At 38.4% G+C, this 15268-nt stretch overlaps 1 protein-coding gene across 3 annotated transcripts in view; it reads left to right on the top strand.

Moving 5' to 3' along the window:
* The window catches only part of Prp39 (pre-mRNA processing factor 39), a 203643-nt gene that overhangs the window by 72506 nt on the left and 115869 nt on the right, over window positions 1-15268 (top strand). The window lies entirely within an intron of this gene.

Genomic DNA, 15268 nt, shown 5'->3' with positions numbered 1-15268 from the left:
AAATGCTAACCAGCAAGAAAGAGTTTTAGTTTTGGGAAGAGATAGAAGTCAGAGGGAGCCAAATCTGGGAAATAGGATGGATGTTCCAACAATCCATAGTGCAGATCCCTTAATTTTCCCATTTCCAAAACACCTTTGTGGGCAGGTACATTGTCCTGATGAAAGATGATTTTTTTCTTCTTCAAATCGGGTCTTTTCTCACAAATTTTTTCGTCTAGTCTGGTTAAAAGATCGGAATAATATTCCCTGGTTATTGTTTTACCCTTTTCAAGATAATTAATAAACAAAATGCCTTTAGAATCCCAAAACACCGATGCCGTGACCTTTCCTGCTGATGGAACCGACTTTGTCTTCTTTGGCACTGAACAACTGGCTTCTGTCCACTGTTTTGACTGCTATTTGGATTCTGGTGGGTAATGGTGAATCCAAGTCTCATCCATAGTAATAAATCGACACACAAAATCAGTTTTATTCTTGTTAAGACGCTCCAAGCACTATTCAGATATTTTCATGTTGTTTCATGAATGCGTTTTTGATCTGCTATGAGCAAGTATGGACCCATCTTGCGCGAAACTTTTTCATATGCAATTCTTCATGCAAAATATATCCTACACATTCTTTTGAAATGCCTATAGTCTCAGCAATTTCACGCACTTTGACTTGCTAGTCATCCAATACCATACTGTGCGCTTGATCAATGATTTCTAGTGTTGTTACACTTTTTGGAAGTCCTTCACGTGGATCATCCTCAAGGCTGGTATGGCCATGTTTAAACTTGGCAGCCCATTTCTTAATTGTCGAAAAAAAAGGAGAAGAGTGTCTATAAACTTTTATTAAATTTGAATGAATTTCTTTTGTTGTTAAACCTTTTACAAAAAATGTTATAACTGCACGATACTCCATTTTATCCATTACAAAAGATATTTGTAAACAGCTTTTGTTGGTAAATAATTTTCACCATTTGATAAGTTCATTTTCCTGTTAATTGGAGGCTTGAACCTTTGGTCCCTGGAATAGGGTCCCCAGATTAGCTAACCTCTACCCACTGATAATAATGTGCCCATAGGTTTTGCATTATTGTATGAGTTTGGTTGTCTTACAATTTCCCGGGGAGTAAGCTTCATCAAGGAGCCCATGAGATTATTTCTCTCTCTCTCTCCTGATACGATGCAGTTAAATAACTGAGTAAATAATTCTAACCTGACAATTGGACCATCTACTTAAGTAAACTTATCATTTGTCTGTGATTGATTTCATACGTGATCAGAACTATTTTATCATGACTGTAAACAGCTCTTGCCTTTATACAACATTAGATAATGTTATATTATTACATGGGCATCTCCATGGAGTCAGAAGACTCATTACTGCAAGCCAGACATAATAATAATTTTAAATTATAACAGTTCTATTCATGTTATGGAATATTTGATACTAGGTTCAAATTGCATCAGTCCACCTAGATCTTGGGTCTTCCTCTGTGTTTTTGTTTTAACCTTTCATCTTCCATTTTATTTAAATGACCTTAGATTAGCTATACTCATACACTCATGAATGATAACAGTGTAAAGTTCCTTTCTAATCCTCATGTAAATCATATTGTTCTTCTAGTAGGTACGTTGTCCAAAGACCACATACAATTGCCTGGCAAACATTGCCATCACAAAAGTATATCTTCACTAGTTGTAGTAAATACCACCTAGACCTTAGGTGGTAAATGTCTTTCATCTCCTGGTGAAATACCACCACCTTGCTTATTAGAGACCTGAAGTGGCTGCAGCCGTGTTTGGTCGCTAGATCAAGGGTTCTGGTTTCTGTCCCCCCCACCACCACTCTTCTCACATGCAGCGAGAGTGATACCCATCATTGACATACCAGTCTTACTGTTGTTGAGGTTACAACAGTAAAACAGTTCCACAGGCTGACTGCTGGTTAGTATATAGGACTGAACCAGTTAGTAACGAATTTAGAGGCTTCCTGATTAGCCAATGTCAAATCCTGGAGTGTTGTAATCAGTGGAAAAATAACCCACATTACTTGTTTAAGAGATATGTCTGTCAAGAACAAGATTGGCATTGTCTGAGAAGGCTTGTACAAACTTCCTGTATTGCAGCAAATGACAAAAGCAGTTAATGAAGGCTGTTCCCCACCCATATCTTGCTAAACTTTGCACAGGGAATTGAAGACGATTGGCATTGGCAGTTGCATGCCTATACAGAAACCACTGATTTCTGTGAAGAAGTGGAAGGTTCATCTTGTCAGGAACACCATGACTGAAGACTGGAAAAAAATCATGGTCAGACAAGTCCTGGTATGTCTTGTTCTCCACCAATCGTAGGCAGATAGTTTGGCAAGCCCCCCCCCCCCCCCCCATGAAGCAATGAACCCAGCTTCCCTTGTAAACGCAACTCAAAGTTCTGGAGGTGGTGTCGTGGGCCTGGGAAGAATTTTTCAGAAGTGGTTCAGTGACTTTCACCATCTTCCCTGGCCATGACAAAGCTCAGATCTTAACCCCCCCCATTGAGAGAATGTATGGGATATGTTAGAAAAACAGATTCAGGAGCAAAGTCCTCTTCCATCAAATGTGATGCAATTAAAGAACTGTCTAGTGAATGATACGTTGTAGACATCCAATCCAATACCTTGTGGAATCTATGCCAAACTGCATATGTGTGAGCTAAATGAGGTCCAACATAGTATTAAAGAGAAAAGTTTCTAATTCATTGGTTGGTATGTGTACAGCAGGAATTGAATTATATCAAATCTGCCATTTATGAAAAATAGCTTTAATCGAGTCCTTTATCAAGAAAGCCTTTAACCTTTTAACAGCTTCCAGTCTTTAGATCTCTTGAAGATATCTCTCGGATTCCACTTCTATGTATTAAAGGAATTTCTGAACATATTGCTAAAGTTCTAAGATCTCTTAATATTGTGGCATCCTTTTGTCTTCCTTTCCTCACCTACAGACAAGCTTTTTTGCACTTAGTTTTCTAGGTGACTACCAGATCCTTTGCTCTTGTGTTTTGTCTTCTTTGGACAGTCTTGCAGATCTGCAGCTTTCCATCATGAGGACCATTAATCATATATCTAGTATCTTGAACCAGAACAGTATGGCCTAGCAGAACATGCCATCTTGACTGAGCATAGGGTTCTTTAGAAGAAGACTAAGTTTTACATCAAAATATATTCCTTGTAGAACGGTTATAGGAGAGCTGTGACACCTTTCTGCACCAACTGAACTTACAGATCTGATTGGCTTTCTGTTATCCCCTTTATGGGAAATATTATTCTATCACTCTTCTGTAAATCTTTATTATTATTTTATTAATTTAATTTATTTTTATTTTTTCTTTATTTAAATTTTTTTTTTTAAATTGATTCTTTTATTATATTTTATTTTGTTTTCAATTGTTTTTGACATAGTGAAGAAGCCTTTGATTACTTAGGCGAAAACTTTACATTATTTTTACAATAATTCATTTTTACCAACATGAAAGCTTACATACCTATATTGAAGCAGGAATTTGATAAGACTAATTTGTGCTTTGATCTCATAGAAAGCCTCCATAGCTCAGTCAGTATTGACGAAGCCCTTTGGTTGGAAAGAACTTTGTTTGATTCCCATGGTCTCTTTAGATGAAAGGTGAATTAGCCAGTCTCATATGGAGGTAGGGGATTTTTTCACTGGTAAGCTTGGTTTTTCATCTCTCAAAACAGACAAACCGGCCCAGTAGAACATACACAATTTACAGACAAGAATACTTAGATGCATAGGGATAACCAACCGCCTTATCCTCGTATTATGGTTGGGAAGTACAAGGATATTTCGATGGCTATGGGTGCTTAAATGCCTGTTAAAGCCACTGATTGATGGATGGTCTCACAGAAGGGTCTACTAAAGAAAAAGTGGATGTTTTTTTAGTCATTGGAGAAGGCAACTGACATAAAGAATAAAGGTGATCCTCCTTATTGATGATTTAAAATAACAGAGTAGGAAATAAATAGGAGAGAGAGAGAAATATTTTGGGAAAATAAAAAAATTGGTGAAAAGCTAATAATTGTAAGCACCTGCTAGATTTCTGTTCAGGATATGGACTAGTTATGACTATACATTTTTCAGGAAATGACAACATATACTAAAATATTAATTATAAAACTTTAATCAATGTTGTTGTGTGTGTTATGTTCCATCGAGTTGTTTTCAGATAATCCCTGGCCATATCTTTCAGCATTTCCAAGTGCATTCTAGTTGCTTCTTTAATTCCATCAACCCATCTAATTCTTGGTCATCTTCTTCTCCTGCTTCCATCTACTTTAACAAGCATCATCTTCTGCAGATTGTCATTTGCTCATATAATGTTCAAAGTATGACAATTTTTGCTTGATAATCATAGCTTCGAGGGAGCAATCTGGCTTTATTCTGTCTATCACTGATTTATTGGTTTGCTTTGCAGGCAGGTACTTAGGCACGATTTTTAGTGAAGATGGTAAATTAAATATGGAAATGGACAACAGAATCAGTAATGCTGGTATGGTAGGAAGTCAATTGAATAAATTCATATGGAATAAGAGAGAAATTACTGTATACAATGTTCAAACCAGTTTTAACTTATGGATCTGAGAGCTGCGTCAGAAGTAAAACACTTGACCAAAGACTAGAGACTGCAGTATGAGAGTCCTGAGAAAGATTAGAGGTGTGAACAGATGGCATCAATGGCAATATCATATTAAAAACGAGGATATTAGGAAGGAACTCAACATTGTCAGCATCCAGGAATGTGTTAGCAGAGCTAATCTCAGGTGGTATGGTCACTTAAATAGAATGGGCAAAGAAAGATTAGCAAAACAAGTGTTCTCTGCCAGGTTGGCAGGAAAACGACCCAGAGGAAGACCAAGATATAGGTGGATTGATACGGTACAAAGTGCCTTAGACGATAGAAATATAAGATCTGATAATGTTGGAGTATTGAGCAGTAACAGACTGATTTGGAGGAAAATTGTAGATAGAAAGTTAGTAATGATGTAAATTTTTCATGTAGTACTATCATATCCTGTACACCCCCTTGAGGATATGTCAGGAATTTGATGATGGCATTCTTACTAAGCATCTACAAAACCCATAATTCAAATGCATCTATCTTCCTTCTTTCACTCTTTCTCAGGGTCCAACTTTCACATCATACAGTACCACATGGAATACCATTGCTTTCACGATTCTGATTTTTGTTGCGAGGCTAATATCTTTATCGTTAAAGATTTTACTTAAATTTGTCATTGCTTTCTTTCTGAGTAATAATCTTCTAACTTCTTCAGTACAATAACCATCTTTATTAATTCGGTATCCTAGGAGCACAAAATTGTTAACTGTTTCCATTTTCTCCCCATCTACTTCAAAATCATTAAGTTCACATGTTGCCACAACTTTTGTCTTTTTGAGGTTAAATTTAAGGCTATATTTAGCACTTTCTTCTTTAACTTTCATAATAAGTTTTTCTCCAAATCTTCTTTGCATTCTGCTAGCAAGCAGAATTGAGGTATTTCATCTGCATACCTCAAATTATTAATATTTCTTCCACCAATTTTAATTCCAACTGAAGGCTCCTCCAGCCCTGCCATTCTTAAAATGTATTTGCTGTACAAGTTAAACAGGTACGGAGATAAAATCATCCTTGTTGCATCCCTTTATCTATTGTAAAATACTCAGTTTCTCCAAGATCTGTTTGGACAGTAGCTTCTTGTTCATAATAAAGATTCCTCAGAAGGATAATGAAATGCTCTGATACTCCTATTGTTCTTAACACATTCCACAGATTCACATGATCTACAGAGTCAAAAGCCTTGCTATAGTCAAGGAAACAAAGGTAGACATTCTTTTGATATTCCTATGCTCTTTCTATTATCCATCTCACATTGGCGATTTAATCTCTTGTTCTTCTGCCTGTTCATCTGGCATTTCTCTCTTCATGAATGGTTCCAGTCTTTTCTTATTTATTCATATGGAGTTTCCTCCCTTTTCTCCCCCATCCCTATTGGGGCGAGTTGAGCCCCCTCATGGGGGGTGGTTAAGTATTTATGGCTGTAGATCCGTGTGTGTTCATGGGGGGGGCAGGTTTACTTGCTTACGGGATGAAACACCCCAGATAAACTGGGGGGGGGGAACCCTGCTGCCCGCGCCCAAGACCAGTTAACTTGGCTATGCTGAGGAAGATCCTGAAATTCCTCACATCTTCGACAGGAATCAAACCTGTGACACTCCTTCCCCAGGCATATGGTTGCAAAGCGCAAAGCCACTAGGCTAACTGCGTGGACAGCCTGAATGAGCTTAAGTACGACTTTACATGAATGAGAAATCAGTGCTATAGTTCTGTAATTTTTGCACTCTCTTTCATTGCCTTTCTTCAATAAAGGTATATAAACTAATTTTTTTCCATTCCCTGGGCCATGTAGTTGTGATCCAAATTTGCTGAAATAAGAGCTGTTAAAGTTCTGCTTCTTCTCCCAGGGCTTTGAGCAGCTCAATAGGTATTCCATCTCTTCCTGGTGCTTTCTTACTGGATAGCTATTGCAGTGCTCACCTCACTTCACTCTCCAGTGATACTGGCTTATGTGTATAATCCTGCTCTTCATATTTCTCAGTAATTTTGGAGTCCTTTCTGTAAAGGGCTTCTGTATACTCTTTCCATCTTTCTTTGATGTCTGCAGCTTCTATAAGATATCCTTTGTGTTTACTTTTCAATACTGTGACCTTGGCACTAAACTTCCCTGTTAGTTTTCTGATCTTTTTGAAAAGATCTCTTGTTTTTCCTTCTTTCTTTTGGTCTTCTATTTGTTGACATTCCTGATTAAAGTATTTTTCCTTGTCTCTTCTGGCTTGTCATTGAACCTGCATTCAAATGCTGTACTTCCTTTCAAATTTGCTGTGGCCTTCATTTTCCTTCTTACCTGAGCAGTTTTATCCTATCTGATCGACATTTGTGTTGTTTTCAGTTTCTGTAATTTCACATGTATTGTAGCCACTAATAATTCATGGTCTGTTCCATAGTCTGCACCTGGAAAAGTCTTGACAGACTGAATTGCACTTCTCCATCTTCTTTGTCCAAGTATATAGTCAATTTGATTTCTGTATTGTTCATCAGGTAATATTAGTAGTATGTGACACCTCCAGGGGGTCCAAAGACTCATCGAGGGAGAGTGTGCCAACAGCATTTAATGATTGAACCCCTTCCAACGACTAACTACACCCAAACTTGCTTAACTTTTTGCGTGAGCCATTAGTAGCAGAAGCTCTTCCAATCGAGCAACCTTTGCTGGTTAAATGTATCCATATGTACAACCTTCATTTCTGCTGTTTAAAGCAGGTGTTAGCAAAAAACAAAGAATTCTCTGCATAAAACTCACCTAGTCTCTTCTCTGCAGTGTGTTACAAATACCTAAACCAAAACGACCTGTTACTCCTTGTTCCTCGGTTTCTCCCACTTTTGCATTCCAATCTCCGATAAGTAGCCATAAATCTCGCTTTGGTGTTGCATCTATCACTTCTGGTGACTCTGTAGTGGGTGCATAAACCTGAATGATGGCCATATTCATTGGATGGACTCTGAGAGAGATGATTCTGTCACTCACTGGATTATAACCTAATACATACCTAGCCATCTTTTTCCTGAGTAAGAAAGATACATTTTTATGACTTATCTCTTGTCCTGAATACTACACCATATAGTCCTCCCCAATATATCCAGCTTCTCACACTCCATTTCCATCTTTATTATTTCTAGCTTACCTTAGTTCATATTTCTAACATTCCTAGTTCCAATGTTGTGGTTTCTTGTGAAACAGGACCCTCCCTTTTCCAACCAGCAAGATCCGTGACCAAGCTTTCTTCGCAGTTTAATCTGGACACAACATAAAAACTAGTTCTATTTGTGGAAGCGATCTCTTTTTCCCTAGTTGCATGTTGGATGCCTTCAGGCCTTTGGGGGTCTTACCATCCAGCACCATATTACATATTCTCATTTCTGGCATGTTCATAGAATGTTCTTGGCAAGGTACAGAGGTGATTTGCCATTGCCTTCCTCTGGAATATTTTTTAACTTTTACCAGTCTAGATCCACACTGTTCTGTGAAAACAGGGGCACCTCTGGAAGGATGTAACTCTTCGCCATTTAGTATAGTCTTGGTAAAGGAGAGGCTAAGTCTGTATATTAGAGATGTATTGCACATATCTTTACCCTGGAATAATTCCCAGTAAAAAAATTATCCCTTACTCCTCCTTTAATCAATACCTTCCTATATTTTAGCAATGTTACATTGCCATCTTCTGGGAATATTAAACTATGATGTGCACACACACAGGCACTAACAATGAGCAAATGAGGCTGAAGAAGGCAACTGGCATTGGTCCTAGAGAGCTAAAGGTGCCCCCCCCCCCCCTTCCCAGTGGGGAAAATTAGGTTGTCTTGTCTGTTGGGCTGATGTTTTAAGGATGCAAGCTTCCCAAATTTGGGGCAGTCTCATGCACCCAAATTTGTTGAGATTTGGGAAGTTTTTTAGATCCGAGGCTGATTCCAAGAATAATCTTTCATATTTATATTTGCTACGGTGTAGCAAAGTGGCTTTCTTCCAGCGTATTCACTAGATTCTGGGTATCTAGTGCATGGTCCGCAAGTCCTGAGTGGCTATATTGGTGAAACCGGATGTAATTCTTGTGTTCGGATATCCTGATATTAGCTGCCCTGCCTGTTTGGCCATAGTAGGACAGTTTACAGCTGCAAGGGACCTGATAAACTCCAGGCAGGTCTAGGGGAAGTGGCTGGTCTTTGGTGGAGCAGATAAGGGATGCCAATTTCTTATGCTATTTGTAACAGGTAGTCAGGTCATATTTTTTAGGATTTTTGTGAGCTTTTCGGACGTGCCCCGGATATACGGAATGGTGATAGATTTAGTGTAATCTCTGTTAAATAAGAGGGGGAGGGGGTTGTGGTTAACTGGTTTTAATATTTTCTGGATTTTTTGGGGTTGTAGCCATTGGTTATGAAGGTGTTAAGGATATGGTTAAGTTCAGTAGTTAGGGCATTGTTGTCTGAACAGATTAATTTAGCCCTGTTATATAGGGTTTTTATAATCCCATATTATTGTGATGGGGGGAGGGGCGATTGTTGGTGAATGTATTATTATTATTATTATTACGGGCAACTCCAGGGAGTCATTAGACTCATCGAGGGAGGCCCCAAATCATTTTCATCACAACTATTCGACATTCATACAGTATCTATCATACCTCGCCTTAAACTCATTCACTGTCACAGCATCCACCACAGACTCAGGGAGTGCATTCCACTCATTCACTACTCTAAAAGTAAAGAACCCAGCTCTAACACCTTTACTAACCACACTTTTGCTCAGTTTCCATGGATGTCCCCTAGTCCTCCCACAACCAGCCCTGTTCTCAAAAATATCTTCTGAATTAATTTTATAGAAACCCTTCAGTAATTTGAATGTCTCAATCATATCTCCCCTCCTCCGCCTATCAACCAATTTTTGCAACCCACAAATCCTCAACCTGTTCTCATACGGTTCATTCCACAGACCTGCTATCATCTTGGTCACTCGCCTCTGGATCCTCTCCACCTCCTCCCCATCAAGAAGAAACCTAGGTGACCAAATCTGAGCACAGTAGTCGAGATGAGGTCTTATCAAGGCTCGATACAGAGGAACAATAACCTGCTTGTCTCTGCTTGTCAACGTATTCTTCAGCAACCAAGTGATTTGATGAGCTGATTTGGCCACTTTTGCAATGTGTCCCCTAAATTTCAATTCCTTATCCACCAACACTCCTAAATCTCGTGCCTCATCAATTTCCTGGAGCACGGTTCCACCAATGCAGTAAACTGCCTCCCATCTTTTCACCCCAAAATGCATAACCTTACATTTTGCCACATTAAATTGACATCCATTCTCCCTAGCCCAGACCTCCAATCTATACAAATCATCCTGCAAAATTTTGACGTCATCTGCATTCACTATTGCCCTACCCAACTTCGCATCATCCGCAAACAAATGAACTGTTCCTCTCAGATCCTTTCCTATATCATTTATGAACAAATTAAACAGCAGTGGTCCAAGAACAGATCCTTGTGGTACACCACTAGTCACAGGCCGTCTTGTGGACTCTACTCCTGAATAAACCACTCTCTGATATCTCTCCGTCAACCACCCTCCTATCCATCTCACCAACCCTATGTCCATTCCCATATGCTGCAATTTACTGATTAGAATTCCATGTGGTATCCTGTCAAAGGCCTTAGCAAGGTCCAGCAGAATCACTGTAAATCCATTACCCTTATCCAGTTCAGCCGTCACTGTGTTATAATACGTGAGCAAGTTACTGAGGCATGACCTACCCTTCACAAAACCATGCTGTCCCCGATACAGTATCCCATTTTCTTCTATCCAATCTTGTATTTTCCTCTTGACTATTTTCTCTAAGAGCTTGATAATGATTCCTGTTATGCTGATTGGCCGGTAATTTTCAACAGCAGCCTTGGCAACCACCTTTGTGCAGTGGAACTATTTTCCCCTCTTTCCACCCCCTTGGGACTGACCCAGTCCTGAGGCTCAAATTAAACATAATGGTCAAGGGCACTGACAATTCTTTGGCTGCTTCACGTACGACACGAGCTGGTATACCATCCAATCCCACAGATGTATTGACATTGAGGTTCTGTAATAGACTAGTTACCTCTACCTCATTCATCACAATTCCAGTATAAGCTGTTGGTTCCTCCATTTCCGCAAAGCCACCACCTGGATGATATACTCTTGCAAAGTGCTCGCTCAGTAATTCCACAACATCGACTGATTCAGTTACCTCCCTACCCTCAGCATTTTTTAAGATCATTCTACCATGAGCATTTTTCCTTTTACTTGCAACATATTGAAAAAACTGTTTGGGATTCTCTTTAGCCTGCATGGCCAATTTCCTTTCGTAATCTGCTTTTGCTTTTCTTACCACCCTTGTTACCATCCTGGCCTGAGCTTTATACTGTTCATGCACCTGATGGTCACCCTTCTCCTTAAATTCCCTCCACAATTGTTTCTTTTTTTGCAGCTCAAGCTTAATAGTGTTATTCATCCATTTAACCCCTACCTGATTTATTATTCGGACTCTTGGTATACAGTCAACCATTGCCTCCTGCAAACAGTTCTTGACCACCTCCCATGCACCATCAACATCCAGCCCTTGCAGTTTTACATGCCATGGCATTGAGCCAAGCACACACCTAAGCTTGTCATACTTACCAGCCCGGTAATTCCACATATACCCTGTCTTAATTGTAAATTTGACTCCTTTAGCCACCTCCCAAGTCATGACCTTATGGTCACTCTCACCAATTGGTGGCAACACGGTCATGTTCGTTACAGCCACATTCTCAGTTGCAATTACTAGGTCCAGCACTCTCTGCCCCCTGGTATTTTCCAATACATGTTGCCGTAGATAGTTGTCCCTTAATAACTGCATAAAATCCAATTCCTTCCTCCCATGTGCCCTCTCCTCTTTCCAGTCAATATTACCATAATTGAAATCACCCATAATAATTACCCTCCTTCCATTCATTTCTTCTATTTGCTTATGCATACTATTCCCACCATCCACTCCATCACCCGGTCTATAGCAGCACCCAATTGTATATTTTGTTCTGCTAGATTGTATCTCACCAAACAGCCTCAAATGTGCTTTTTTCCCCATCCTGCAGTTCAACTTCTATACTCCTTGGCTGAAGCTCATCAGTTATCATCAATAACACTCCTCCCCCCTTTTTATTCATCCTGTCACTCCTGAACACGCTATACCCATCGCATTCAATCCCACTAGCTTTATCATCTTCTGTCAGCCATGTTTCACTTCTGTCAGCCATGTTTCACTTCCAGGCCACAACCTGTGGCCTGGAAGTGCCAACCATGGCCAAAAACTCTTCCTTCTTGTTCCTAATACTCCTGGCATTAGTGTACATGAATCGCAGAAGCCCATTTGTCCCATCCCTACTTTGATTCCTTATACTAATTATCCCATTCTGATTTGTTGCCCGTCGTACTCGCCCGGGCATAATATACTCATTCATACACTCATTCATACATGTATCTACATGTATGGGTAGGTTTTCTGTAAAGAGAAAGCCAGGGATCAACAGGCTGGTGTGTAATCAGAGTGTCTAGAAAAGGGCGACTTGTTTTCTTTTTCCAAGGTGAACTGCATTCTGGGGGTGTTGATTGTTTAAGTATGTTAGGAAGTTGTGGAGTGTGTCTAAGCCATGTGGCTAAATAAAGAACACATCATCCACTTAACATAGCCAAACAGTGGATTTTGTGGGGCTGAGTTTAAGGCTTTTTCTTCAAAAGTCTTCATAAAGAAGTTTGCTGGGGGGGGGGGAGAACCCATGGCTGTACCCTCTATCTGTTTGTAGAATTATCCCATCCAAACGAAATAGCCTGAGTTCATGGTGAACTGAAATAGGGCTGAGATATCGGGAGGAAATTTGGCTTGGATGAGATCTAAGGTACCTTTGAGTGGGACATTTGTGAATAAGGAGGAGACATCAAAACTGTTCATTATGTCAGTGTGTTGGAGTGAGAGGTTCTCTATACTGGCTTTAAAGTGGGCTGAGTTTTTAATGTGTGATGGTGTATTGCCAGTATAATGTGTGAGCACTTTGGCTAAATGTTTAGCTAATTTGTGTGGGAATCAATGCTATCCACAATGATTTAATTAATATTTTAGTATATGTTGTCATTTTCTGAAAAATTAAATTTATGTGTAACCAACGTATAAGTTTATCTACAAGAATTAGTTATGACTAATACCATGTTTCAAGATTTGCATAAATTTGCATAAAGAGAAGACAAATAATAAAAATGATTCATTGATTCTAGCAATGTCTTCATGCCTGTTCAGGATGAATATACAAGAGGATTTCAATTATGTTGTGATCACTTCCTATTTTAAAGGGATTTTAAATAGGAAATGATCATCATTTAGTTTTGAGCAGGATGAAATAGAATATATTGAAAAGTATAAGAATCAAAGTTGAGCAGCTTTCAGGGATGAACTGTAGACTCAGATTATACAAATATTATTCAAGTAAACATGGGTGATTGATTCAGCTAGAGAGATATGTGGTCAAGTTGTCTCCAATAGAAAATTAGAACTATAATTGATTCAGGAAGTTACAGGCACTCGTGGGGAGGTGTATCAAAAGTTTCTAATTTCTGGAGGCTATTGAAAAAGCTTTGAAATGGAGGAAAGAGTTCTGTAAAAGAATCAGAGAAGATTATGGTGAAAGAAAAATGAAGATAAAAATATTCTAGTTATCATTGCTTGTTAAATGCAACAATCAGAACAGTGGTAGTAAATATTCAAGAGGAATGCAAATGAGTAGTATTTATCAATATATGAGGTAGAAAAGCTATTAAAAATCTCAAATGTTGAAAGACAGCTGTAGTAGATTATATTCATCCAGAAATGCTCAAATATGGAGATAAAGGTTTTGCAGTTGCAAACACTGCACAATTCAGAAGACCTGGTCAGAGGGTTGATTTCCAAATGATTGGTGTGGAGATCTATTAAAAAAAAAAAAAAAAAAAAAAAATTAATTTTGAGAAGTACAGTATTATGGAGTATTCCTGAAAATATTTATACAAGCATGATTAAATGGAGATTAAAAAAATTGTGGAAGGAAAATTTAGTGGTGAATAAACTAATTCATATAGAGGCTCTCAGGATCAGGATTTACACTTTAAGACAAATAGTTGAGAAATGGTGTGTTTAGGCTTAGTTGCTAGTGTACACTCACACTAAAATTTAATGGAATGAATACAACACAAAGGAAAATAATTAAACAGCACCCCCAGAATCTGGTTCACTATGGAAAAAAAAATAATAATAGCCTGCATTTTTTAGATGCTTATCCCTTTCTTTCTCAGAAATCCCCTCCCACGCAAACACAAGTAGATAATACATAAACTTTCCCATTTCACGATATGGTGTCATCAAAATCCTTGTTAGCAGAGGCTCCAACACCTGTTATACTCAGGCTTTCCTTACAGCTGAACTTGCCTTTATTCACCAAACCTTTCTGTGCAATGGTTATAATACCAAAAACATCCGCAAATTATCTGTCCCTCCAGTCTCCTTGCATTTCTCTGTACAGACTACACTAATGTCATTACTATTCCCTATATCTGGGGAGCTTCAGAAAAAATAGCCAGAACTTTAGAAACATAATCTCTGCAGTTTTCAAGCCTCATCTAAAGCTGGCTTCCCATCTTTGTTCTCTTAAGGATCCACTTTCTCCCCTCTCTGTTCTAGGTGTTTACAAGGTTCCTTGTTCTTGCAACTTATCATATTATGATTATACTGGGAGATCTGCTAACATCCACCTAGATGAACACAAAAAATACATCTGCTGCCACTACTATGGGCGATCAGGTTGATCTGACCATGCTTTGGATATCTAGCACAGAATCAGGTGGAATATAAAACTTATGCTTCATTTAGCAAAAAAAAAAAAAAAACTTGAAAGACTTTTAGAATCGGCAGCAGATTTAAAAAACTAGCATAGTTTAATAAATATGGTTGTGTTAAACTTCCCAAGATTTGGAAAACTTTAATTCTTAGTTCTCCTTGCCTAACAGCCAAGGCTACCAATGGAACCCATAAGCAGTACCCACCAATAGGACTTTTGGGTTTAGATAGTCTAATTTCTTCCACTTATTGTTTTGTATTTGTTTTTGTGTGTTATTACAATTTTGATATTGTATTCCTGAAGATGTCTCATCTTCAGGAATACAATATAATCTCTGTAATAGTTATGAAATATTAGAACAGTTAAACCTGCTGTTTAATTATTTCCTTTTGTGCTGTATTCATTCCATTAAATTTTAGTGAGTTGAGAAATCATGGAAATATAACAAGATTCTTTGTATAAGTTTTGAAAAAAAAAGCAAGTGAAGTGCCAAGAAGAAAACTTCAGAATCTCCAAATTATCATATGGTGTAAAGGGTATACTGTTGCAGAATACACAGTATATAATTGAGTTGCAAGTCAGCAGTTAGAAGTAAAGGTTTGATGTAAAATCAGGTGTGAGATAAGGGTGCGCACCTTCTCCACTGTCATTCATTATATCTACTGATCATATGAAAGAAAGCAGTATAGCCTGATATTAAAATCGTAAATCATCTCAACTCTTTACTTGATTGCAGTTGATGTTTCACT

This window comes from Typopeltis vanoorti, chromosome 4, assembly GCF_054136105.1.
Source record: "Typopeltis vanoorti isolate ZY-2024b chromosome 4, IOZ_Tvanoo_1.0, whole genome shotgun sequence".
Taxonomy (NCBI): Eukaryota; Metazoa; Arthropoda; class Arachnida; order Uropygi; family Thelyphonidae; genus Typopeltis; species Typopeltis vanoorti.
The sequence above is the reverse complement of the archived record's forward strand: the minus strand, read 5'-3'. Positions and strand labels throughout refer to the sequence as shown.